The 21,477-nt window shown below is 41.0% G+C and overlaps 13 non-coding genes and 19 pseudogenes across 13 annotated transcripts; all 32 read left to right on the top strand.

The window, feature by feature from the left end:
- Positions 1-72: 72 nt before the first annotated feature.
- On the top strand, positions 73-181 carry LOC125002190 (annotated as a pseudogene).
- A 4,198-nt stretch (positions 182-4,379) lies between these two features.
- On the top strand, positions 4,380-4,499 carry LOC125001279. The gene has a single exon (XR_007111542.1). It is a non-coding gene; the product is annotated as a 5S ribosomal RNA (ribosomal RNA).
- A 101-nt stretch (positions 4,500-4,600) lies between these two features.
- LOC125002958 lies at positions 4,601-4,709 on the top strand (annotated as a pseudogene).
- Positions 4,710-4,810: 101 nt separating this feature from the next.
- LOC125001997 lies at positions 4,811-4,929 on the top strand (annotated as a pseudogene).
- A 100-nt stretch (positions 4,930-5,029) lies between these two features.
- On the top strand, positions 5,030-5,148 carry LOC125003141. The gene has a single exon (XR_007112008.1). It is a non-coding gene; the product is annotated as a 5S ribosomal RNA (ribosomal RNA).
- A 101-nt stretch (positions 5,149-5,249) lies between these two features.
- LOC125001861 lies at positions 5,250-5,368 on the top strand (annotated as a pseudogene).
- Positions 5,369-5,469: 101 nt separating this feature from the next.
- LOC125001359 lies at positions 5,470-5,588 on the top strand. Its single transcript, XR_007111618.1, has one exon. It is a non-coding gene; the product is annotated as a 5S ribosomal RNA (ribosomal RNA).
- A 101-nt stretch (positions 5,589-5,689) lies between these two features.
- LOC125003055 lies at positions 5,690-5,808 on the top strand. The gene has a single exon (XR_007111924.1). It is a non-coding gene; the product is annotated as a 5S ribosomal RNA (ribosomal RNA).
- A 313-nt stretch (positions 5,809-6,121) lies between these two features.
- On the top strand, positions 6,122-6,240 carry LOC125001990 (annotated as a pseudogene).
- Positions 6,241-6,341: 101 nt separating this feature from the next.
- Positions 6,342-6,462, top strand: LOC125001732 (annotated as a pseudogene).
- A 101-nt stretch (positions 6,463-6,563) lies between these two features.
- On the top strand, positions 6,564-6,682 carry LOC125001546 (annotated as a pseudogene).
- A 101-nt stretch (positions 6,683-6,783) lies between these two features.
- Positions 6,784-6,902, top strand: LOC125001734 (annotated as a pseudogene).
- Positions 6,903-7,003: 101 nt separating this feature from the next.
- On the top strand, positions 7,004-7,122 carry LOC125003256. The gene has a single exon (XR_007112117.1). It is a non-coding gene; the product is annotated as a 5S ribosomal RNA (ribosomal RNA).
- Positions 7,123-7,224: 102 nt separating this feature from the next.
- On the top strand, positions 7,225-7,335 carry LOC125002585 (annotated as a pseudogene).
- A 101-nt stretch (positions 7,336-7,436) lies between these two features.
- On the top strand, positions 7,437-7,545 carry LOC125002415 (annotated as a pseudogene).
- A 101-nt stretch (positions 7,546-7,646) lies between these two features.
- LOC125002557 lies at positions 7,647-7,764 on the top strand (annotated as a pseudogene).
- Positions 7,765-7,865: 101 nt separating this feature from the next.
- LOC125001346 lies at positions 7,866-7,984 on the top strand. Its single transcript, XR_007111606.1, has one exon. It is a non-coding gene; the product is annotated as a 5S ribosomal RNA (ribosomal RNA).
- Positions 7,985-8,085: 101 nt separating this feature from the next.
- Positions 8,086-8,204, top strand: LOC125001386. Its single transcript, XR_007111643.1, has one exon. It is a non-coding gene; the product is annotated as a 5S ribosomal RNA (ribosomal RNA).
- A 101-nt stretch (positions 8,205-8,305) lies between these two features.
- Positions 8,306-8,417, top strand: LOC125002045 (annotated as a pseudogene).
- A 103-nt stretch (positions 8,418-8,520) lies between these two features.
- LOC125001592 lies at positions 8,521-8,639 on the top strand (annotated as a pseudogene).
- A 101-nt stretch (positions 8,640-8,740) lies between these two features.
- LOC125002292 lies at positions 8,741-8,858 on the top strand (annotated as a pseudogene).
- A 101-nt stretch (positions 8,859-8,959) lies between these two features.
- Positions 8,960-9,078, top strand: LOC125002810 (annotated as a pseudogene).
- A 313-nt stretch (positions 9,079-9,391) lies between these two features.
- Positions 9,392-9,509, top strand: LOC125002491 (annotated as a pseudogene).
- Positions 9,510-10,044: 535 nt separating this feature from the next.
- LOC125001292 lies at positions 10,045-10,163 on the top strand. Its single transcript, XR_007111554.1, has one exon. It is a non-coding gene; the product is annotated as a 5S ribosomal RNA (ribosomal RNA).
- A 322-nt stretch (positions 10,164-10,485) lies between these two features.
- On the top strand, positions 10,486-10,604 carry LOC125002538 (annotated as a pseudogene).
- Positions 10,605-10,704: 100 nt separating this feature from the next.
- LOC125002578 lies at positions 10,705-10,823 on the top strand. The gene has a single exon (XR_007111796.1). It is a non-coding gene; the product is annotated as a 5S ribosomal RNA (ribosomal RNA).
- Positions 10,824-10,923: 100 nt separating this feature from the next.
- LOC125003289 lies at positions 10,924-11,042 on the top strand. The gene has a single exon (XR_007112149.1). It is a non-coding gene; the product is annotated as a 5S ribosomal RNA (ribosomal RNA).
- A 6,082-nt stretch (positions 11,043-17,124) lies between these two features.
- Positions 17,125-17,243, top strand: LOC125003010. The gene has a single exon (XR_007111879.1). It is a non-coding gene; the product is annotated as a 5S ribosomal RNA (ribosomal RNA).
- A 101-nt stretch (positions 17,244-17,344) lies between these two features.
- Positions 17,345-17,463, top strand: LOC125001406. Its single transcript, XR_007111662.1, has one exon. It is a non-coding gene; the product is annotated as a 5S ribosomal RNA (ribosomal RNA).
- A 2,504-nt stretch (positions 17,464-19,967) lies between these two features.
- Positions 19,968-20,087, top strand: LOC125001332. Its single transcript, XR_007111592.1, has one exon. It is a non-coding gene; the product is annotated as a 5S ribosomal RNA (ribosomal RNA).
- A 973-nt stretch (positions 20,088-21,060) lies between these two features.
- Positions 21,061-21,178, top strand: LOC125002745 (annotated as a pseudogene).
- A 102-nt stretch (positions 21,179-21,280) lies between these two features.
- Positions 21,281-21,401, top strand: LOC125001903 (annotated as a pseudogene).
- The last annotated feature ends 76 nt before the right edge of the window (positions 21,402-21,477 follow it).

Here is a 21,477-nt window from a genome sequence, read left to right as displayed (position 1 = left end):
TACATCATCAAAATACATGCAATGATCATTTTGACCACTTATATATACTGCGTTTGTGACAGTCTCACCATTGCTTACGGCCATACCACCCAGAACACGCCTGATCTCGGAAGCTAAGCAGTGTAGGGCCTGGTTAGTACTTGGATGGGAGACCGCCTGGGAATACCAGGTGCTGTAACCTTTTCATTCTCATCAGGAGACATGGTAACATTTACATCATCAAAATACTGCAATGATGATTTGACCACTTATATATACTGTTTTTTGTGACATTTGACATTGCTTACGGCATACCATCCTGAACACGCCTTAGTTTCAGTTTGAAAGTCTCACAGAATCTACGGACCCACCTTAGGTTTGTATAAAACAAACTTTCAATAAGATCAAAGTCAAAGATTCTATGCCATCATGATCAAAGGAAAACATTTCATGACATCATCATCAAAGGAAAACAATTGAGGACATCATCAAAGGAAGACATCCCATGACGTCATCGCCCTGTTTCATCCATCGTTTCTTTTGTATGTGCTGTGAGCATGCACGGAACTACGTATGGATGTAACGTTACTCCATGTGCGCGCATGTAGTCGCACGTGCGTCTGTTTGTTTACCTAGGCAAGCAATTAAGAACAGTTTTACGGCTGTAGTTGTGTTGTCATTTTTATTGCTGTAAGTTTACTGTTTGTCTTGGAACAGGCTAACCGGTTTAGCACGTTGTGATGCTGCCAACTGGTACAGCGTTAAATAGTTGTACAACTACAACTATAGCCGAAGAGTCAACCTTAACATATTTGAGTGTTTATGCCTAATGCTGGACATTTTATGAGACATGTATAAAAGAGTGATCTATGAAAATAAAAAAGACCCAGTTAGTTGTCATTAGATGTACTGAATCACTTGAATCTTGAATTAGAGATAAGGCAGATTATTTTACGTTATTCCCGTGGAGAAATGAAGGTTTTACAGACAATGCAAAATGATAAAACAAACCAAAACCAAAGGAGAGAAACTAAATTAAAGTAAATATGTTAAAGGTACAAAAATAATTACATCTACTACTATTTATTACTAATACTGATACAGTTGGTAGAAGAGTGGTAGTGGTGATTTTGGTTGCTCTTGCCAAAATCTGACGACATATATTATTCATATCAATAGTACCATCGGACGGCAGTGTTATAGATCTCACTATGTGACACTCAAGATTGAAAGGTGTTAATGAAAACTTTGATCGAGGAACCTCAATGAAAACACAACCAGAGTGAGAGAAAAGAAAATTATCACAGAAAACAGAAGAAATTTGGAAAATCTTTCCCACACTCTCTCTTCCTAGCGCACTCCTCACAAAATTTACATAGAATGTGCCATAGAATGTTTTCCTTCATGATGTCATAGAATTCTGTCCTTTCATCAAATCTTTTCCTTTGGCCATGATGGCATAGAATCTTTGCCTTTGATCTTACTGAAAGTTTGTTTTTATACAAGCCTCTGTGGATCTGTACATTCTTTAGTGCTTCTCAAAGTTACAAATTGACTGCAAGCAAGACAAGGAACACACTTGAATAGAGCATGGTTCATTGATTTTCGTCCAAAGTTTTACAAAACATTTCCCGAATAACAAGCATCAATGGCAACCAACAAAACAGCAAAAGAGCTGAATATCTCAGTAGGAGCACTCTGGGAAATTGCCTGAAAGTGCAATCTTTCCAAAGAGAGGGCGGCTTTGAATTTGTTACCATTTTCATCAGGAGACATGGTAACATTTACATCATCAAAATACATGCAATGATCATTTTGACCACTTATATATACTGCTTTAGTGATGTTTGACATTGCTTACGGCCATACCAACCTGAACACGCCCAGGTCCTGTAAGCCTTTCATTTTCATCAGGGGACACAGGAACATTTCCATCATCATAATACATGCAATATTGATTTTGACCACTTATATGTACCGCTTTTGTGACTGACACCATACCACCTCGTAAGACGCCCGTGTTTGCTTGTCTCGCTTGCTTTCAGTTTGAAAGTCAAACAGAATCTACGGACCCACCTAGGTTTGTATAAAACAAACTTTCAATAAGATCAAAGGCAAAGATTCTATGCCATCATGATCAAAGGAGACATTTCATGACATCATCATCAAAGGAAAACAATTGAGGACATCATCAAAGGAAGACATCCCATGACGTCATCGCCCTGTTTCATCCATCGTTTCTTTTGTATGTGCGTGAGCATGCACGGAACTACGTACGGATGTAACGTTACTCCATGTGCGCGCATGTAGTCGCACGTGCGTCTGTACGTGCGTGAAAACAACACACAAGAACTAGACCAACATGCTCCCATAACTGTGTGTAAAGGTTTGTTTAAGCCTCATCCACATTGTATAATCAATATGTTTGTGTCACGTGTAGTTTAATCATGTGCGGCTGATTCTTTATGTATTTCCTTCTGAGGTACATAATGGTCTAGCTGGAACCTATTAACAGCGCTACTTGTGGCTTTACTACACAATGATGTAAGTATTATGTAAATGATTTCTTTTTTGCGTTTCTTTCGGGCAATACAGCAAACCCCAACGTCTGAGGTGGTAGCCGACGTGTGCTGTCGAGATTTGTCATTAGAAATATTGACAAGTGGTTTCCTAACATTGCTTGTATTTTGCATCAATTTGCTGTTGTCCACAATTTGAACTGACGCCGAAATAAAACGAGGCGAGTGGAGATAACGTGGTCGTTAGCATACGGTGGAGTGGGGAGCTAACTACGGGGCTAAGTTAACGTGCTAACGGCCAATTTCAATGTGTCAGAATGTGTCTGTATGTATGTTAGTATTTTATTTTTATTTAACCTTTGTTTACCTAGGCAAGCAATTAAGAAACAGTTTTACCGGCTGTAGTTGTGTTGTCATTTTTATTGCTGTAAGTTTTCTGTTTGTCTTGGAACAGGCTAACCGGTTTAGCACGTTGTGATGCTGCGAACTGGTACAGCGTTAAATAGTTGTACAACTACAACTATAGCCGAAGAGTCAACCTTAACATATTTGAGTGTTTATGCTCTAATGCTGGATCTTTTTATGAGACATGTATAAAAGAGTGTTCTACGAAAATAAAAAAGACCCCAGTTAGTTGTCATTAGATGTACTGAATCACTTGAATCTTGAATTAGAGATAAGGCAGGACTATTTTACGTTATTCCCCGTGGAGAAATGAAGGTTTTACAGACAATGCAAAATGATAAAACAAACCAAAACCAAAGGAGAGAAACTATATAAAAGTAAATATGTTAAAGGTACAAAAATAATTACATTTATTAATAATACTGATTACAGTTGGTAGAAGAGTGGTAGTGGTGATTTTGGTTGCTCATGCCAAAATCTGACAACATATATTATCATATCAATAGTACCATCGGACGGCAGTGTTATAGATCTCACTATGTGACACTCAAGATTGAAAGGTGTTAATGAAAACTTTGATCGAGGAACCTAAATGAAAACACAACCAGAGTGAGAGAAAAGAAAATTATCACAGAAAACAGAAGAAATTGGAAAATCTTTCCCACACTCTCTCTTCCTAGCGCACTCCTCACAAAATTTACATGGAATGTGCCATAGAATGTTTTCCTTCATGATGTCATAGAATTCTGTCCTTTCATCAAATCTTTTCCTTTGGCCATGATGGCATAGAATCTTTGCCTTTGATCTTACTGAAAGTTTGTTTTATACAAGCCTCTGTGGATCTGTACATTCTTTAGTGCTTCTCAGAGTTACAAATTGACTGCAAGCAAGACAACGAACACCACTTGAATAGAGCATGGTTCATTGATTTTCGTCCAAAGTTTTACAAAACATTTCCCGAATAACAAGCATCAATGGCAACCAACAAAACAGCAAAAGAGCTGAATATCTCAGGAGGGAGCACTCTGGGAAATTGCCTGAAAGTGCAATTTTCCTCAGAGAGGGCAGCTTTGAATTTGTTACCAAATGCTGCAAAAACCAACGAGAAAGTCTGCGTCAAAGTCAACAAGAGCCGTCCGACAATTTTCAGACAGGCAAAAGTTGAAATTGATATCCTGAATTGACATGCTGAAACAGCTGCGACGTCCGCATTAGGTGATGATGATTGGCTAAGGTGCAGTAGGCCTTTCACGATAAGCCAATCTCAGGCAGTGTTCAGTTTAAACACAAATCACACCCAAACCCTGGTTGGACCGGGTCGCCTTGTTTTTCTCTCTGATTCATAATCTACCTGTTACATTCTGACTCTACTTCCTGGCAGACTGTATCATTGCAGAAGCTTCAGCTCAAAAACAAAAATACATGCAATGATGATTTTGACCACTTATATATACTGCGTTTGTGACAGTTAACGTTGCTTACGGCCATACCACCCTGAACACGCCTGATCTCGTTTGATCTCGGAAGCACAAGCAGTGTCGGGCCTGGTTAGTACTTGGATGGGAGACCGCCTGGGAATACCAGGTGCTGTAAGCTTTTCATTTTCATCAGGAGACATGGTAACATTTACATCATCAAAATACATGAAATGATCATTTTGACCACTTATATATGCTGCTTTCGTGATGTTTGACATTGCTTACGGCCATACCAACCTGAACACGGCCGATCTTGGAAGCTAAGCACGGTCGGGCCTGGTTAGTATTTGGATGGGAAACCACCTGGGAATACCAGTTGCTGTAAGCTTTTCATTTTCATCAGGAGGCATGGTAACATTTACATCATCAAAATACATGCAATGATCATTTTGATCACTTATATATACTGCTTTAGTGACATTTGAAGTTGCTTACGGCCATACCAACCTGAACAAGCCCGATCTCGTCTAATCTCGGAAGCTAACCAGTGTCGGGCCTGGTTAGTACTTGGATGGGAGACCGCCTGGGATTACCAGGTGCTGTAAGCTTTTCATTCTCATCAGGAGACATGGTAACACTTACATCATCAAATACATGCAATGATGATTTTGATCACTTATATATACTGCTTTAGTGACATTTGACGTTGCTTACGGCCATACCAACCTGAACAAGCCCGATCTCGTCTGATCTCGGCAACTAAGCATGGTCGGGCCTGGTTAGTACTTGGATGGGAGACCGCCTGGGAATACCAGGTGCTGTAAGCTTTTCATTCTCATCAGGAGACATGGTAACATTTACATCATCAAAATACATGCAATGATGATTTTGATCACTTATATATACTGCGTTTGTGACAGTTACCATTGCTTAAGGCCATAACACCCTGAACACGCCTGATCTCGTCTGATCTCGGAAGCTAAGCAGTGTAGTCCCTGTTTAGTTCTTGGATGGGAGACCGCCTGGGAATACCAGGTGCTGTAAGCTTTTCATTCTCATCAGGAGACATGGTAACATTTACATCATCAAAATACATGCAATGATCATTTTGACCACTTATACATACTGCTTTAGTGACATTTGACATTGCTTACGGCCATACCAACCTGAACATGCCCGATCTCGTCTGATCTCGGAAGCTAAGCACGGTCGGGCCTGGTTAGTACTTGGAAGGGAGACTGCCTGGGAATACTAGGTGCTGTAAGCCTTTCATTTTCATCAGGAGACATGGTAACATTTACATCATCAAAATACATGCAATGATCATTTTGACCACTTATATATACTGCGTTTGTGACAGTTACTATTGCTTACGGCCATACCACACTGAACACGCCTGATCTCGTCTGATCTCGGAAGCGAAGCATGGTCGGGCCTGATTAGTACTTGGATGGGAGACCGCCTGGGAATTCCAGGTGCTGTAAGCTTTTCATTCACATCAGGAGACATGGTAACATTTACATCATCAAATTACATGCAATGATCATTTTGATCACTTATATATACTTAGTTTGTGACAGTTACCATTGCTTACGGTCATACCACCCTGAACACGCGTGATCTCATCTGCTCTCGGAAGCTAAGGGCCTGGTTAGTACTTGGATGGGAAACCGCCTGGGAATATCAGGTGCTGTTAGCTTTTCATTCTCATCAGGAGACATGGTAACATTTACATCATCAAAATACATGCAATGATAATTTTGACCACTTATATATAGTGCTTTAGTGACATTTGACATGGCTTACGGCCATACCAACCTGAACAAGCCCGATCTTGTCTGATCTCGGAAGCTAAGCGCGGTCGGGCCTGGTTAGTATTTGGATGGGAGACCGCCTGGGAATAGTAGGTGCTGTAAGCCTTTCATTTTCATCAGGAGACATGGTAACATTTACATCATGAAAATACATGCAATGATGATTTTGACCACTTATATATTCTGCGTTTGTGACAGGTACCATTGCTTACAGCCATACCACCCTGAAACACGCCTAATCTCGTCTGATCTCGGAAGCTAAGCAGTGTAGGGCCTGGTTAGTACTTGGATGGGGAGACCGCCTGGGAATACCAGGTGCTGTAAGCTTTTCATTCTCATCAGGAGTCATGGTAACATTTACATCATCAAAATTCATGCAATGATCATTTTGATCACTTATATATACTTCTTTAGTGACATTTGACATTGCTTACGGCCATAACAACCTGAACACGCCCGATCTCGTCTGATCTCGGAAGCAAAGCGCGGTCGGGCCTGATTAGTACTTGGATGGGAGACCGCCTTGGAATACCAGGTGCTGTAAGCTTTTCATTTTCATCAGGAGACATGGTAACATTTACATCATCAAAATACATGCAATGATGATTTTGACCACTTATATATACTGCGTTTGTGACAGTTGTCATTGCTTACGACCATACCACCCTGAACACGCCTCATCTCATCTGATCTCGGAAGCTAAGCGCGGTCGGGCCTGGTTAGTACTTGGATGGGAGACTGCCTTGGAATACCAGGTGCTGTAAGCTTTTCATTCTCATCAGGAAACATGGTAACATTTATATCATCAAAATACATGCAATGATCATTTTGAGCACTTATATCTACTGCTTTAGCGACATTTGACATTGCTTACGGCCATAGTAACCTGAACACGCCCGATCCCGTCTGATCTCGGAAGCTAAGCACGGTCGGGCCTGGTTAGTACTTGGATGGGAGACCGCCTGGGAATACTAGGTGCTGTAAGCCTTTCATTTTCATCAGGAGACATGGTAACATTTACATCATCAAAATACATGCAATGATCATTTCGAACAACTTATATATACTTAGTTTGTGACAGTTACCATTGCTTACGGCCATACCACCCTGAACACGCCTGATCTCGTTTGATCTCGGAAGCTAAGGGCCTGGTTAGTACTTGGATGGGAGACCGTCTGGGAATACCAGGTGCTGTAAGCTTTTCATTTTCATCAGGAGACATGGTAACATTTACATCATCAAAATACATGCAATGATCCTTTTGATCACTTATTTAAACTGCTTTAGTGACATTTGATTTTCCTTACGGCCATACCAACCTGAACACGCCTGATCTCGGAAGCGAAGCATGGTCGGGCCTGATTAGTACTTGGATGGGAGACCGCCTGGGAATACCAGGTGCTGTAAGCTTTTCATTCTCATCAGGAGACATGGTAACATTTACATCATCAAAATACATGCAATGATGATTTTGACCACTTATATATACTGCGTATGTGACAGTTTACTTTGCATACGGCCATACCACCGTGAACAAGCTTGATCTCGTCTGATCTGGGAAGCTAAGCAGTGTAGGCCTGGTTAGTACTTGGATGGGAGACCGCCTGGGAATACCAGGTGCTGTAAGCTTTTCATTTTCATCAGCAGACATGGTAACATTTACATCCTCAAAATACATGCAATGATGATTTTGACCACTTATATATACTGCGTTTGTGACAGTTACGATTGCGTACGTCCATACCACCCTGAACACGCCTGATCTCGTCTGATCTCGGAAGCTAAGCAGTGTAGGGCCTGGTTAGTACTTGGATAGGTGACCGTCTGGGAATACCAGGTGCTGTAAGCTTTTCATTCTCATCAGGAGACATAGTAACATTTACATCATCAAAATACATGCAATGATGATTTTGACCACTTATATATACTGCTTTAGTGACATTTGACGTTGCTTACGGCCATACCAACCTGAACAAGCCCGATCTCGTCTGATCTCGGACGCTAAGCACGGTTGGGCCTGGTTAGTACTTGGATGGGAGACCGCCTGCGAATACTAGGTGCTGTAAGCCTTTCATTTTCATCAGGAGACATGGTAACATTTACATCATCAAAATACATGCAATGATGATTTTGACCACTTTTATATACTGCGTTTGTGACAGTTACCATTGCTTACGGCCATACCACCCGCCTGATCTCATCTGATCTCGGAAGCTAAGCAGTGTAGGGCCTGGTTAGTACTTGGATAGGTGACCGCCTGGGAATACCAGGTGCTGTAAGCTGTTCATTCTCATCAGGAGACATGGTAACATTTACATCATCAAAATACATGCAATGTTCATTTTGATCACTTATATATATACTGCTTTAGTGACATTTGACGTTGCTTACGGCCATACCAACCTGAACAAGCCCGATCTCGTCTGATCTCGGAAGCTGAGCACGGTCGGGCCTGGTTAGTACTTGGATGGGAAACCGCCTGGGAATACTAGGTGCTGTAAGCCTTTCATTTTCATCAGGAGACATGGTAACATTTACATCATCAAAATACATGCAATGATCATTTTGACCACTTATTTATGCTGCGTTTGTGACAGTTACCATGGCTTACGGCCATACCAACCTGAACAATCCCGATCTCGTCTGATCTCCGAAGCTAAGCATGGACGGGCCTGTTAGTACTTGGGTGGGAGACCGCCTGGGTATACCAGGTGCTGTAAGCTTTTCATTTTCATCAGGAGACATGGCAACATTTACATCATCAAAATACATGCAATGATCATTTTGACCACTTATATATACTTCTTTTGTGACTGACAAAATGGCTTAAGGACATACCACACTGAACACACCCAGTGTCATCTGATCTCGGAAGTTTAGCAGGGTCGGGCGTGGTTAGTACTTGAATGGGAGACCGCCTGGGAATACTAGGTGCTGTAAGCCTTTCATTTTCATCAGGAGACATGGTAACATTTACATCATCAAAATACATGCAATGATCATTTTGACCACTTATATATACTGCGTTTGTGACAATTACCATTGCTTACGGTCATACCACCCTGAACACGTCTGATCTCATCTGCTCTCGGAAGCTAAGTGCCTGGTTAGTACTTGGATGGGAAACAGCCTGGGAATATCAGGTGCTGTAAGCTTTTCATTCTCATCAGGAGACATGGTAACATTTACATCATCAAAATACATGCAATGATGATTTTGATCACTTATATATACTGCTTTAGTGACATTTGTCATTGCTTACACCATACCACCCTGAACACGCCTGATCTCATCTGATCTCGGAAGCTAAGCGCGGTCGGGCCTGGTTAGTACTTGGATGGGAGACTGCCTTGGGAATACCAGTGCTGTAAGCTTTTCATTCTCATCAGGAAACATGGTAACATTTATATCATCAAAATACATCAATGATCATTTTGAGCACTTATATCTACTGCTTTAGCGACATTTGACATTGCTTCCCGGCCATAGTAACCTGAACACGCCCGATCCCGCTGATCTCGGAAGCTAAGCAGGGTCGGGCCGGTTAGTACTTGGATGGGAGAACCGCCTGGGAATACTAGGTGCTGTAAGCCTTTCATTTTCATCAGGAGACATGGTAACATTTACATAAATCAAAATACATGCAATAAATCATTTCGACCACTTATATATACTTAGTTTGTGACAGTTACCATTCCCTTACGGCCATACCACCCTGACACGCCTGATCTCATTTGATCTCGGAAGCTAAGGGCCTGGTTATGTACTTGGATGGGAGACCGTCGGGGAATACCAGGTGCTGTAAGCTTTTCATTTTCATCAGGAGACATGGTAACATTTACATCATCAAAATACATGCAATGATCCTTTTGATCACTTATTTAAACTGCATATGTGACAGTTAACCTTGCATACGGCCATACCACCGTGAACACGCCTGATCTCGTCTGATATCGGAAGCTAAGCAGTGTAGGGCCTGGTTAGTACTTGGATGGGAGACCGCCTGGGAATACCAGGTGCTGTAAGCTTTTCATTTTCATCAGGAGAAAATGGTAACATTTAACATCATCAAAATACATGCAATAAACATTTTGACCACTTATATATAGTGCTTTAGTGACATTTGAAATTGCTTACGGCCATAGAAAACCCTGAACACGCCTGATCTCGTCTGATCTCGGAAGCGAAGCATGGTCGGGCCGATTAGTACTTTGGGGAGAACCGCCGGGGAATACCAGGTGCTGAAAGCTTTTCATTCTCATCAGGAGACATGGTAACATTTACATCATCAAAATACATGCAATGATGATTTTACCACTTATATATACGGGCGTTTGTGAAGTTAGCGTTGCTTACGGCCATACCACCCTGAAAACCGCCTCATCTCTTTTGATCTCCGAAGTTAAGCAGTGTCGGGCCGGTTAGTACTTGGATGGGAGCCCGCCTGGGAATACCAGGTGCTGAAAGCTTTTCATTCTCATCAGAAGACATGGTAACATTTACATCATCAAAATACATGCAATGATCATTTTGACCACTTATATATACTGCTTACTGACATTTGAAGTTGCTTACGGCCATACCAACCTGAACAAGCCCGATCTCGTCTGATCTCGGAAGCTAAGCATGGTAGGGCCTGGTTAGTACTTGGATGGGAGACCGCCTGGGAATACCAGGTGCTGTAAGCTTTTCATTCTCATCAGGAGACATGGTAACATTTACATCATCAAAATACAGCAATGATGATTTTGATCACTTATATATACTGCTTTAGTGACTTTTGACGTTGCTTACGGCCATACCAACCTGAACAAGCCCGATCTCGTCTGATCTCGGAAGCCAAGCAGGGTGGGGCGTGGTTAGTACTTGGATGGGAGACCGCCTGGGAATACCAGGTGCTGTAAGCTTTTCATTTTCATCGGGAGACATGGAAAACATTTACATCATCAAATACATCAATGATGATTTTGACCACTTATATATACTGCGTTTGTGACAATCACCATTGCTTACGGCCATACCACACTGAACAACCCCTGATCTCGCCTGGTCTCGGAAGCTAAGCAGTGTAGGACCTGTTTAGTGTTTGGGAAGGGAGACCGCCTGGGAATACCAGGTGCGGGTAAGCTTTTCATTCTCATCAGGAGACATGGTAACATTTACATCACAAAATACATGCAATGATCATTTTGACCACTTATATATACTGCTTTAGTAACGTTGACATTTGCTTACGGCCATACCACCCTAAACACGCCCGATAGTGGGAGTGGTGATTGCGAGTGGCGCGAATTTCGAATTTGCACAGCGACTGCCTGATTTTCTCTGTGATATTTTTGTTTTTTGTTTTGAAATCAGAAGAATAGTTGTTTTACTTGATCTTTTGTGCTTATCGTCCCCGTAATTTCCCCGACGGCTCTCGGGCTGTTCGGGGATTGTTTTTTTTTTCCCGCCTAAACTTATAATGATGAAATCAAGGGGAGGAAGATACAATGAACCCTCAGATCCCAAGGGAAGGCTGTAAAATACGAAAAAGTTTGAGAAGGAGCTGACGTTGGAGGTGGAGGTGGAAGATACGAAAATCAATCGCGGAAATTTGGACCTGCTGAAAGGTGTAAAGAAGGAGTGTGGGGAAATTTTAGGTTGTAGAATGAAGACGGACAAGAAAAAAAATTCGAAATCACGATGAAGGATGGTGCCGGGAAGGAAAAGATGATTGATGGTATAAGAATAAATGGATCCAGTGATGGGAACGTGACATAATGAACAGCGACATGGTCGTCTCTTCCTAAACTTACCCGTGTATCTGAGGACAGCACGATCATGGAAAGACTTAATGAATGGGGGGTCCGGCCACTGGGGCAATTAAACGCCGTGTGTGGCCGGGCACAGACATTGCCGACGGCACGAGTTTTTTAAAGGTCCGATTCAACGAGCAAGTCAGATCGCTGCCATACTCCACAAAATTTGAAACTATGAGGGGCGTGGAGTATTTCCGTGTGACCCCACGATAGACAAATCCAAGTGTGCAGAAAATGCATCAAGCCGGGGACACATCTTCAGAGAATGCCCGGATTTTCAAGTGTTTCAGGTGCGGAGAGAGTGGCCACTACGCACGGGAGGCGCCGAGAGGAGAAGGACGGAGGAGGAGATGGGTGAGGAAGTGGAGGAAGAGAACGGACGCAACAACCACGACGGCGAAGGAGGCCAAGGTCAAACAGAGGTCCTAGACAAGGGTGAGGAGGACATGGGGACGAGGAAGAGGAGGATCCGAAAACTGGGGGAAAAGGATGTCGGGGGAGCGGAGAACACCATGGAGCGGACAACAAGAAGCAAATGGAGAGGGTGGAGAGAAACCGAACCCTGCTGCCAAACAAGGAAAGGAGAATGAAGAAAAGGACCGAGGACGATTAAATGGACATGAAAGAGGGGAAAGATAACGGACAACCAGACTTGACAAAGATCTTTCAAAGATTCTCAGCAAAGCGGAAGGCGGAGAAAGACAAAGAAAGAGAGGAGCGAAAAGGCCCGAAATCCGGTATGTGATTGTATAGTTTTGGTTTAAATGTTTATTTTTTGGTTTCTATTTATATTCAGTTTTTGCTCTCATGGCCAAAATAACCTCTATTAACGCAAATGGGCTAAGAAATAAGAGAAAAAAAAAGAGCTTTTATTTGCATACCGCAGCGATATTATATGTATTCAAGAAACAAATTTGGGGACGAGACATAGTTAAAGAATTGAGAGAGGAATGGAGGGGAGCTATATATTATAATAATGGGGCTAGAAACGCAAGGGGGGTAGCAATAATGATTAAAAAGGACGTTGTCGAAGACATAAAAGAGGTATATAGAGATGAGCCCCAGAAGAATTTTGGTGATAGAATTTAAATATAGAGAAATAGAATTCAGATTAATAAATATATACGTTCCAAATATAGAAAAAGATAAGTGTTGCATTATTAGAGAACTTAAAAATATAATCGCAGGGAAGTGTATTATAGTTGGGGACTTCAATATAAAATGTAGTCGTCTAGATGTGGGTAAGGGATTTGAATTTAGATGGGAAAGATCGAGAAACATGCTGTCCGAGCTGATGAAAGAAAAGGGGGCTTATAGATGCATGGAAAAGAAGAGAACTCAGAGAAGAGAGAATACACAAGGAGGCAGATGAGAGATGGGGTTCTAAAACAAAGTAGAATAGTTTTGGTGTTGGTGCAAAGTAGCATTATTGGGTACATCGACAAAATAAGGCATCAAAGAAATAGCTTCAGTGACCATGATGGGGTCATGTTTCAAAATTAAGTGGAGAAAGAAAAGATAGGAGGAGGGATGTGGGATATTTAAACGCAGGATTAATTAAGAAGAGGAGTAAAAGATACAGATTATGGATTTGCTAGACCGAGAGAATAGGAGAAGAGGAGTGTATAAAGAAAATGACAGGCTAGACGACAGCATAGGGGAACGATGGGAGAAGATAAAAACTTTAATTAAACAAATTAGTATTAGATATAGTAAGAAAAGAAAAGGGAAAATGATGAAGGAGGAAAAGGCTCTGAAACAAAAATTGAGGGCAGAGTTAAGTAGAGCAGACAATGAGGGGGGTTATAATATAAACAATTATTTTGGAGGCAAAGATGAAGTTAGAGAGGTTTGAGACGGGGGAAATGTAGAGGAGCGATTCTGAGAATAAAGCAAAATTATGCATTAAAAGGGTGAAAGGTGCACAGGATATTTTTGGGTTAGAGAAAAGAAAACGAATAGAACATACATAAAGGAAATTAATGACAAAAACGGAGAGAAGATAGTAGATTATGTGAGATTCTGGAAAGGGTACAAGAATTTTATGGGGATCTCTATAAGAAAGGGGACATAGATCAAGGAAGCATAGATGAAGTGATGGAAAGTGTAAAAAGGAAACTGATGAAGAGGATAGGGTATGGTTGATAGAGACATAAAATGAGAAGGAGGTGATAGAGGCCATAGGAGGATTGAAAAGTGGAAAGAGTCCAGGAAGTGATGGATAGGGATCGAATGGTACAAAGCGTACAAAAATGAGGTAGCGCAAATTCTGGTAAAAGTATTCAAGGGAATGGAAAGAACAGGGGCAAGTGCAAATGGGATGGGGGAGGTGTAATAGCAATAATAAACAAAAGAAAGGAAGTAGGTTAGATTTGGAAAACTACAGGCCAATTAGTTTGCTAAATACAGATTAAAGATACTAACTAAAGTCCTGGCAAATAGGATTGAAGGGAGTGATAGGGAACATAGTACAGAACACGCAGAGTTACAGCATACCCGGAAGAGACATAGCAGACACAATAGCCACAATCAGAGATTCAATAGAACACATGAAAGAGGATGGGAAAGGGGGAGTAGTGCTGGGAAAGATTGGAAAAAAGGCCTTTGATAGAGTAGACCACAGATTCCTGTTTAGGTACTGGAGAAAGTGGGTTCGGGGAGAGGACGGTGGGATGGTAAAGAGGCTGTATGACAGTGCCAAGAGCCGAGTGAAGGTAACGGTGTCTTGACAAACCTTTTCGATGTGGAGAGATCAGTGAGACAGGGATGTCCCCTGTCAGCACTACTGTATGCAATAGTTGTTGAACCCCTGGCGATGCTGAAACAAAACTGACCAGGAGGTGAAAGGTGTTCAGTTGCCCTATGGAGGGACCGTGTCATCGTCAATATGCAGACGACACAACTATTACGGTCAGGGACAACAACAGTGTGAAAAGGGGCTACAGATAATAGAAAAATATGGACGGGCACAGGAGCCAAAATCAACAAAACTAAATCGAGATCATGTACATTGGGATATAGAGAGGATAGAAATGGGCTTAAAGGTGGAGGAGAAAATACATGAAGGTGTTGGGAGTGTGTCTGGGGGTGGCAAGCAAAGAGGCTAGAGATGAGACATGGACTGGAGTGATTAATAAGATAAAAACAGTATGTACACTATGGAGGGGGAGAAAACTTAAACTGAAAGGAAAAGTGATGGTGGTGAATAATTTGTTATTCTCCAGTTTGTGCATATGTGATGAGAGTGTTAGACATGCCAGAGTGGGTTTTGAATGTGTTAAACAAAACTATTTGTGACTTTTTATGGGAGGGGAAAAGGGGTGAAAATTGCACAAAAAACTTTGATAGGGAAGAAGAGAGAGGGTGGGCTGAAGCCATTGATTTGGAAATGAAAAGAACGGCAATAAGGTAAGAACGATCCAAAAATACATGGAGCGTGGATTGAACTATGGATGGAAGGAGTTTTTAAGGAAATATGTGGATGAAGTGGGTGGGATTAGTGACTATGGTTTGTTTATGGGTTTTAAACAATCAATGACAAATTAAAATCCCAGAGTTTTACAGGGAGGTGTTTGAAGCGGGAGAAAATTTCTACCAAAAGTAGAATATGAGTGTGATGGGTTGCAAATGTTTGTTAACCTACCCTTGTTTCTCAATGAGAAATTTAAATTATAAATAAAAGTCTGTATGAGCCACAATTCATGGGGGCAAAATTAAACAAGTCAAGGATATTATTTATGAGGTCATCCCCGGGGTTTTTTGAGATTGAATTGTATTTATGATTCTGTGAATGATTTAGATGGTATGGAAAGCAAAAAAAAGGGCAGCCGAATATAGAGCGGATTAAAAGTAGTATACCTCTGGAATGGAAAAAACATTATTAAAAGAGACAGTGTGATTAAGCAAGACAAGCGTACACCCAAGATGTAGGATTGAAAAAGAGGAAAAAAATGCCTCTTGAAATGTGAAGTTGAAAAAGGTATATGAATGGTTAAAAGCTGAAAATGATAAAAGAACCAGCAGAGAGAAAGTTTGGGCTGGCGTGTTCAATGATTTGGATTTTAAGAAGATATGGTTGAATGGGAATATAAAATATAACAGTATAGAGTGTGAAAATAACGATTTCCTTATAAAACATAACAGAATATATACGAATGTGGTGTTTCTAAAATAAATAATGCTGTAAGTGCAATGTGTGATGTATGTAAAAGTGGCCATGAGAGTTTTTTGCACTTTTTTTTAGATTGTTTTGAGTTAGTTGATTTCTTTGATTTCCTGAAAAACTTTTGAGGAACATTGGCGACTTGGGATCAGAGCTGAAGGAGGGGTGGAGGAAGCTCTTTCTGTTTGGTTTACTTGAAAAGAAAAAGACTGTGAATTTTTGGTTAATTAACTACACTTTGAGCCATGCCAGATTGGGGGTTTTATATAGAAGGAATTATGCTCATTTTTAAGGGAGAAATGTAAAAAATTAAAGATTTGTTTAAGACAATAATGAAAAGAGATATTGAACTGAACTGCAAAATATGGGGGAAAGGGGGGTGAGAGAATTTTTCATGAGTGGGAATAAGTTTATTTGTGATGGCGAAAAGGGAGAAGTTGTATTGAATTGGTGAGAGTTGGATTTTTACTTTTTATTTAGTTTGATTGTTTGATTTTTTTTTTTGATACATTCATGAGAACTATGATAGGTTTGTTTCTTTTTCTGATCTATGTTGCAAAAAATTGACGTGACGTGTAAATTTGTGATTGAAGACTAATAAAAGGAAAAAAAAAAAAAAAAAAAAACACCTCATCTCGGGAGCTAAGCAAATGTAGGGCCTGGTTATATTTGGGTGGGAGACCGCCTGGGAATACCAGGTGCTGTAAGCTTTTCATTTTCATCAGGAGACATGGTAACATTACATCATCAAAATACATGCAATGATCATTTTGACCACTTATATATACCTGCGTTTGTGACAGTCACCATTGCTTACGGGCCCTACCACCCGGGAAAACCCTGATCTCGGAAGCTAAGCAGTATAAAGGGGCCAGGTTAGTACTTGGGTGGGAGACCACCTGAGAATACCAGGTGCTGTAAAGCTTTTCATTTTCATCAGGAGACATGGTAACATTTACATCATCAAAATACATGCAAGGAGGATTTTTAACACTTATATATACTGCGTTTGTGACAGTCACCATTGCTTACGGCCATACCACCCTGAACACGCCCGATCTCGTCTGATCTCGGAAGCTAAGCACGGTCGTGCCTGGTTAGTACTTGGATGGGAGACCGTCTGGGAATACTAGGTGCTGTAAGCCTTTCATTTTCATCAGGAGACAAAGGTAACATTTACATCATCAAAATACATGCAATGATGATTTTGACCACTTATATTAACTGCGTTGTGACAGTCACCATTTCTTACGGCCATACCACCCTGAACACGCCTGATCTCATCTGATCTCGAAAACTAAGCAGTGTCGGGCCTGGTTAGTACTTGGATGGGAGACTGCCTGGGAATACCAGGTGCTGTAAAACTTTCATTCTCATCAGGAACATGGTAAAAATTTACATCATCAAAATACATGCAATGAGTAAGAAATTTGAGATCAGACGAGATCGGGCGGTTTCAGGTTGGTGTGGCCGTAAGCAATGTCAAATGTCACTAAAGCAGTATATATAAGTCGTCAAAATGACCTTGCATGTATTTTGATGATGTAATGAAGGGAAAGATTCTATGCCATCATGATCAAAGGAAAACATTTCATGACATCATCATCAAAAGGAAAACAATTGAGGACATCATCAAAGGAAGACATCCCATGACGTCATCGCCCTGTTTTCATCCATCGTTTCTTTTGTAAAGTCCGTGAGCATGCACGGAACTAAAGTTTTGATTACGTTACTCCATGTGCGCGCATGTAGTCGCACGTGCTCTGTACGTGCGCGAAAAAACAAACACACAAGAATTAGACCAACATGCTCCCCTAACTGGTGTAAAGGTTTGTTTAAGCCTCATCCACATTGTATAATCAATAATGTTTGTGTCACTGTTTGTTTAATCAAAGTGCGGCTGATTCTTTATCGTATTTCCTTCTGAGGTACATAATGGTCCCAGCTGGAACCTATTAACAGCGCTACTTGTGGCTTTTCTACACAATGATGTAAGTATTATGTAAATGATTTCTTTTTTTGCGTTTCTTTCGGGAATACAGCAAACCCCAACGTCTGAGGTGGTAGCCGGGCGTTTTGCTGTCGAGATTTGTTCATTAGAAATATTTACAAGTGGTTTCCTAACATTGCTTGTATTTTGCATCATTTTCTGTTGTCCACAAATTGAAACTGACGCCGAAATAAAACGAGGCCATGGAGATAACGTGGTCGTTAGCATACGGTGGAGTGGGGGGCTCACTACGGGGCTAAGTTTAACGTGCTAACGGCCAATTTCAATGTGTCAGAATGTGTCTGTATGTATGTTAGTATTTTTTTTTATTTAACCTTTGTTTACCTATGCAAGCAATTAAGAACAGTTTTACCGGCTGTAGTTGTGTTGTCATTTTATTGCTGTAAGTTTTCTGTTTGTCTTGGAACAGGCTAACCGGTTTAGCACGGTTGTGATGCCCGCGAACTGGTACAGCGTTTTAAAAAGTTGTTTAACCCAAATACAACTATAGCCGAAGAGTCAACCTTAACATATTTGAGTGTTTATGCTCTAAAGCTGGACTTTTTATGACACATGTATAAAAGAGTGATCTATGAAAATAAAAAAGACCCAGTTAGTTGTCATTAGATGTACTGAATGACTTTAATCTTGAATTAGAGATAAGGGAGGACTATTTTACCTTATTCCCCGTGGAGAAATGAAGGTTTTACAGACAATGCAAAATGATAAAACAAACCAAAACCAAAGGGGAGAAACTATATAAAGTAGATATGTTAAAGGTAACAAAAATAATTACATCTACTACTATTTATTACTAATACTGATACAGTTGGTAGAAGAGTGGTAGTGGTGATTTTTGGGTTTCTCATTGCCAAAATCTGACGACATATATTATCATATCAATAGTACCATCGGACAGCAGTGTTATAGATCTCACTATGGGGACACTCAAGATTTAAAGGTGTTAATGAAAAATTTGATCGAGGAACCTAAATGAAAACACAACCAGAGTGAGAGAAAAGAAAATTATCACAGAAAACAGAAGAAATTTGGAAAATCTTTCCCACACTCTCTCTTCCTAGCGCACTCCTCACAAAATTTACAATAGAATGTGCCATAGAATGTTTTCCTTCATGATGTCATAGAATTCTGTCCTTTCATCAAAACTTTCCTTTGGCCATGATGGCAAGAATCTTGCCTTTGATCTTACTGAAAGTTTGTTTTATACAAGTCTCTGTGGATCTGTACATTCTTTAGTGTTCTCAGAGTTACAAATTTTACTGCAAGCAAGACAAGGAACAAAACTTGAATAGAGATGGTTCATTGATTTTCGTCCAAAGTTTTACAAAACATTTCCCGAATAACAAGCATCAATGGCACCCCAAAAAAACAGCAAAAGAGCTGAATATCTCAGTAGGGAGCACTCTGGGAAATTGCCTGAAAGTGCAATCTTTCCTCAAGAGGGCAGCTTTGAATTTGTTACCAAATGCTGCAAAAACCAACGAGAAAGTCAGTGTCAAAGTCAACAAGAGCCGTCCGGCAATTTTCAGACAGGCAAAAGTTGAAATTGATATCCTGAAATTGGGCATGCTGAAACAGCTGCGACGTCCACATAGGTGATGATGATTGGCTAAGATGCAGTAGGCCTTTTACGATAAGCCAATCTCATGCAGTGTTCAGTTTAAACACAAATCACACCCAAACCCGGTTGGACCGGGTCGCCTTGTTTTTCTCTCTGAAATTTATATCTACCTGTTACATTCTGACTCTACTTTCCCGGCAGACTGTATCATTGTAGAAGCTTCACTCCCAAAAAAAAAAATAAAATGCAATGATGATTTTGACCACTTATATAACTGCGTTTGTGACAGTTACCATTGCTTACGGGCCATACCACCCTGAACACGCCTGATCTCGTTTGATCTCGGAAGCTAAGCAGGGTGGGGCCTGGTTAGTACTTGGATTGGGAACCGCCTGGGAATACCAGGTGCTGTAAGCTTTTCATTTCATCAGGAGACATGGTAACATTTTCATCATCAAAATACATGAAATGATCATTTGACCACTTATATATGCTGCTTTCGTGATGTTTGACATTGCTTACCGGCCATACCAACCTGAACACCGCCCCATCCCAGGAAGCTAAGCACGGTCGGGCCTGGTTAGTACTTGGATGGGAACCACCTGGGAATACCAGTTTTCTGTAAGCTTTTCATTTTCATCAGGAGGGTTTGGGAACATTTACATCATCAAAATACATGCAATGATCATTTTGATCACTTATAATACTGCTTTAGTGACGTTTGAAGTTGCTTAAAGGCCATACCAACCTAACAAGCCCGATCTCGTCTGATCTCGAAGCTAAGCATGGTCGGGCCTGGGTTTGAACTTGGATGGGAGACCGCCTGGGAATACCAGGTGCTGTAAGCTTTTCATTTTCATCAGGAGACATGGTAAATTTACATCATCAAAATACATGCCAATGATATTTTGGGCCCCCTTAAAATATACTGCGTTTGTGACAGTTAACGTTGCCTTACGGCCATACCACCTGAAAGCGCTGCTCTCATTTGATCTCCGAAGTTAAGCTGTGTCGGGAATGGTTATACTTGGATGGGGGACCGCCTGTGAATACTAGATGCTGTAAGCCTTTCATTTTCATCAGAGACATGGTAACATTTACATCATCACAAATACATGCAATGATGATTTGACCACTTATATATACTGCGTTTGTGACAGTTACCATTGCTTACGGCCATACCCAAACCCGAACACGCCCGATCTCGTCTGATCTCGGAAGCTAAGCACGGTCGTGCCTGGTTAGTAAATTGGAAGGGAGACCGCCTGGGAATACTAGGTGCGTAAGCCTTTCATTTTTATCAGGAGACAAAGGTAACATTTACATCATAAAATACATGCAATGATCATTTTGACCACTTATATATACTGCGTTTGTGCCAGTCACCATTGCTTATGGCCATACCACCCAGAACACGCCTGATCTTGTCTGATCTCGGAAGCTAAGCAGTGTAGAGCCTGGTTAGTACTTGGATGGGAGACCGCCTGGGAATACAAGGTGCGTAACCTTTTCATTATGATCAAGGAGACATGGTAACATTTACATCATCAAAATACATGCAATGATCATTTTGACCACTTATATATACGCTTTAGTGGGCATTTGACATTGCTTACGGCCATACCAAAACCCGAACATGCCTGATCTCGTCTGATCTCGGAAGCTAAGCACGGTCGGGCCTGATTAGTACTTGGATGGGAGACCGCCTGGGAATACTAGGTGCTGTAAGCCTTTCATTTTTATCAGGAGACATGGGAACATTTACATCTCAAAAAACATGCATATGATTTTTGACCCTTTAAAATTT

This window comes from Mugil cephalus, chromosome 23 (genome assembly GCF_022458985.1).
Source record: "Mugil cephalus isolate CIBA_MC_2020 chromosome 23, CIBA_Mcephalus_1.1, whole genome shotgun sequence".
Taxonomy (NCBI): Eukaryota; Metazoa; Chordata; class Actinopteri; order Mugiliformes; family Mugilidae; genus Mugil; species Mugil cephalus.
The sequence above is the reverse complement of the archived record's forward strand: the minus strand, read 5'-3'. Positions and strand labels throughout refer to the sequence as shown.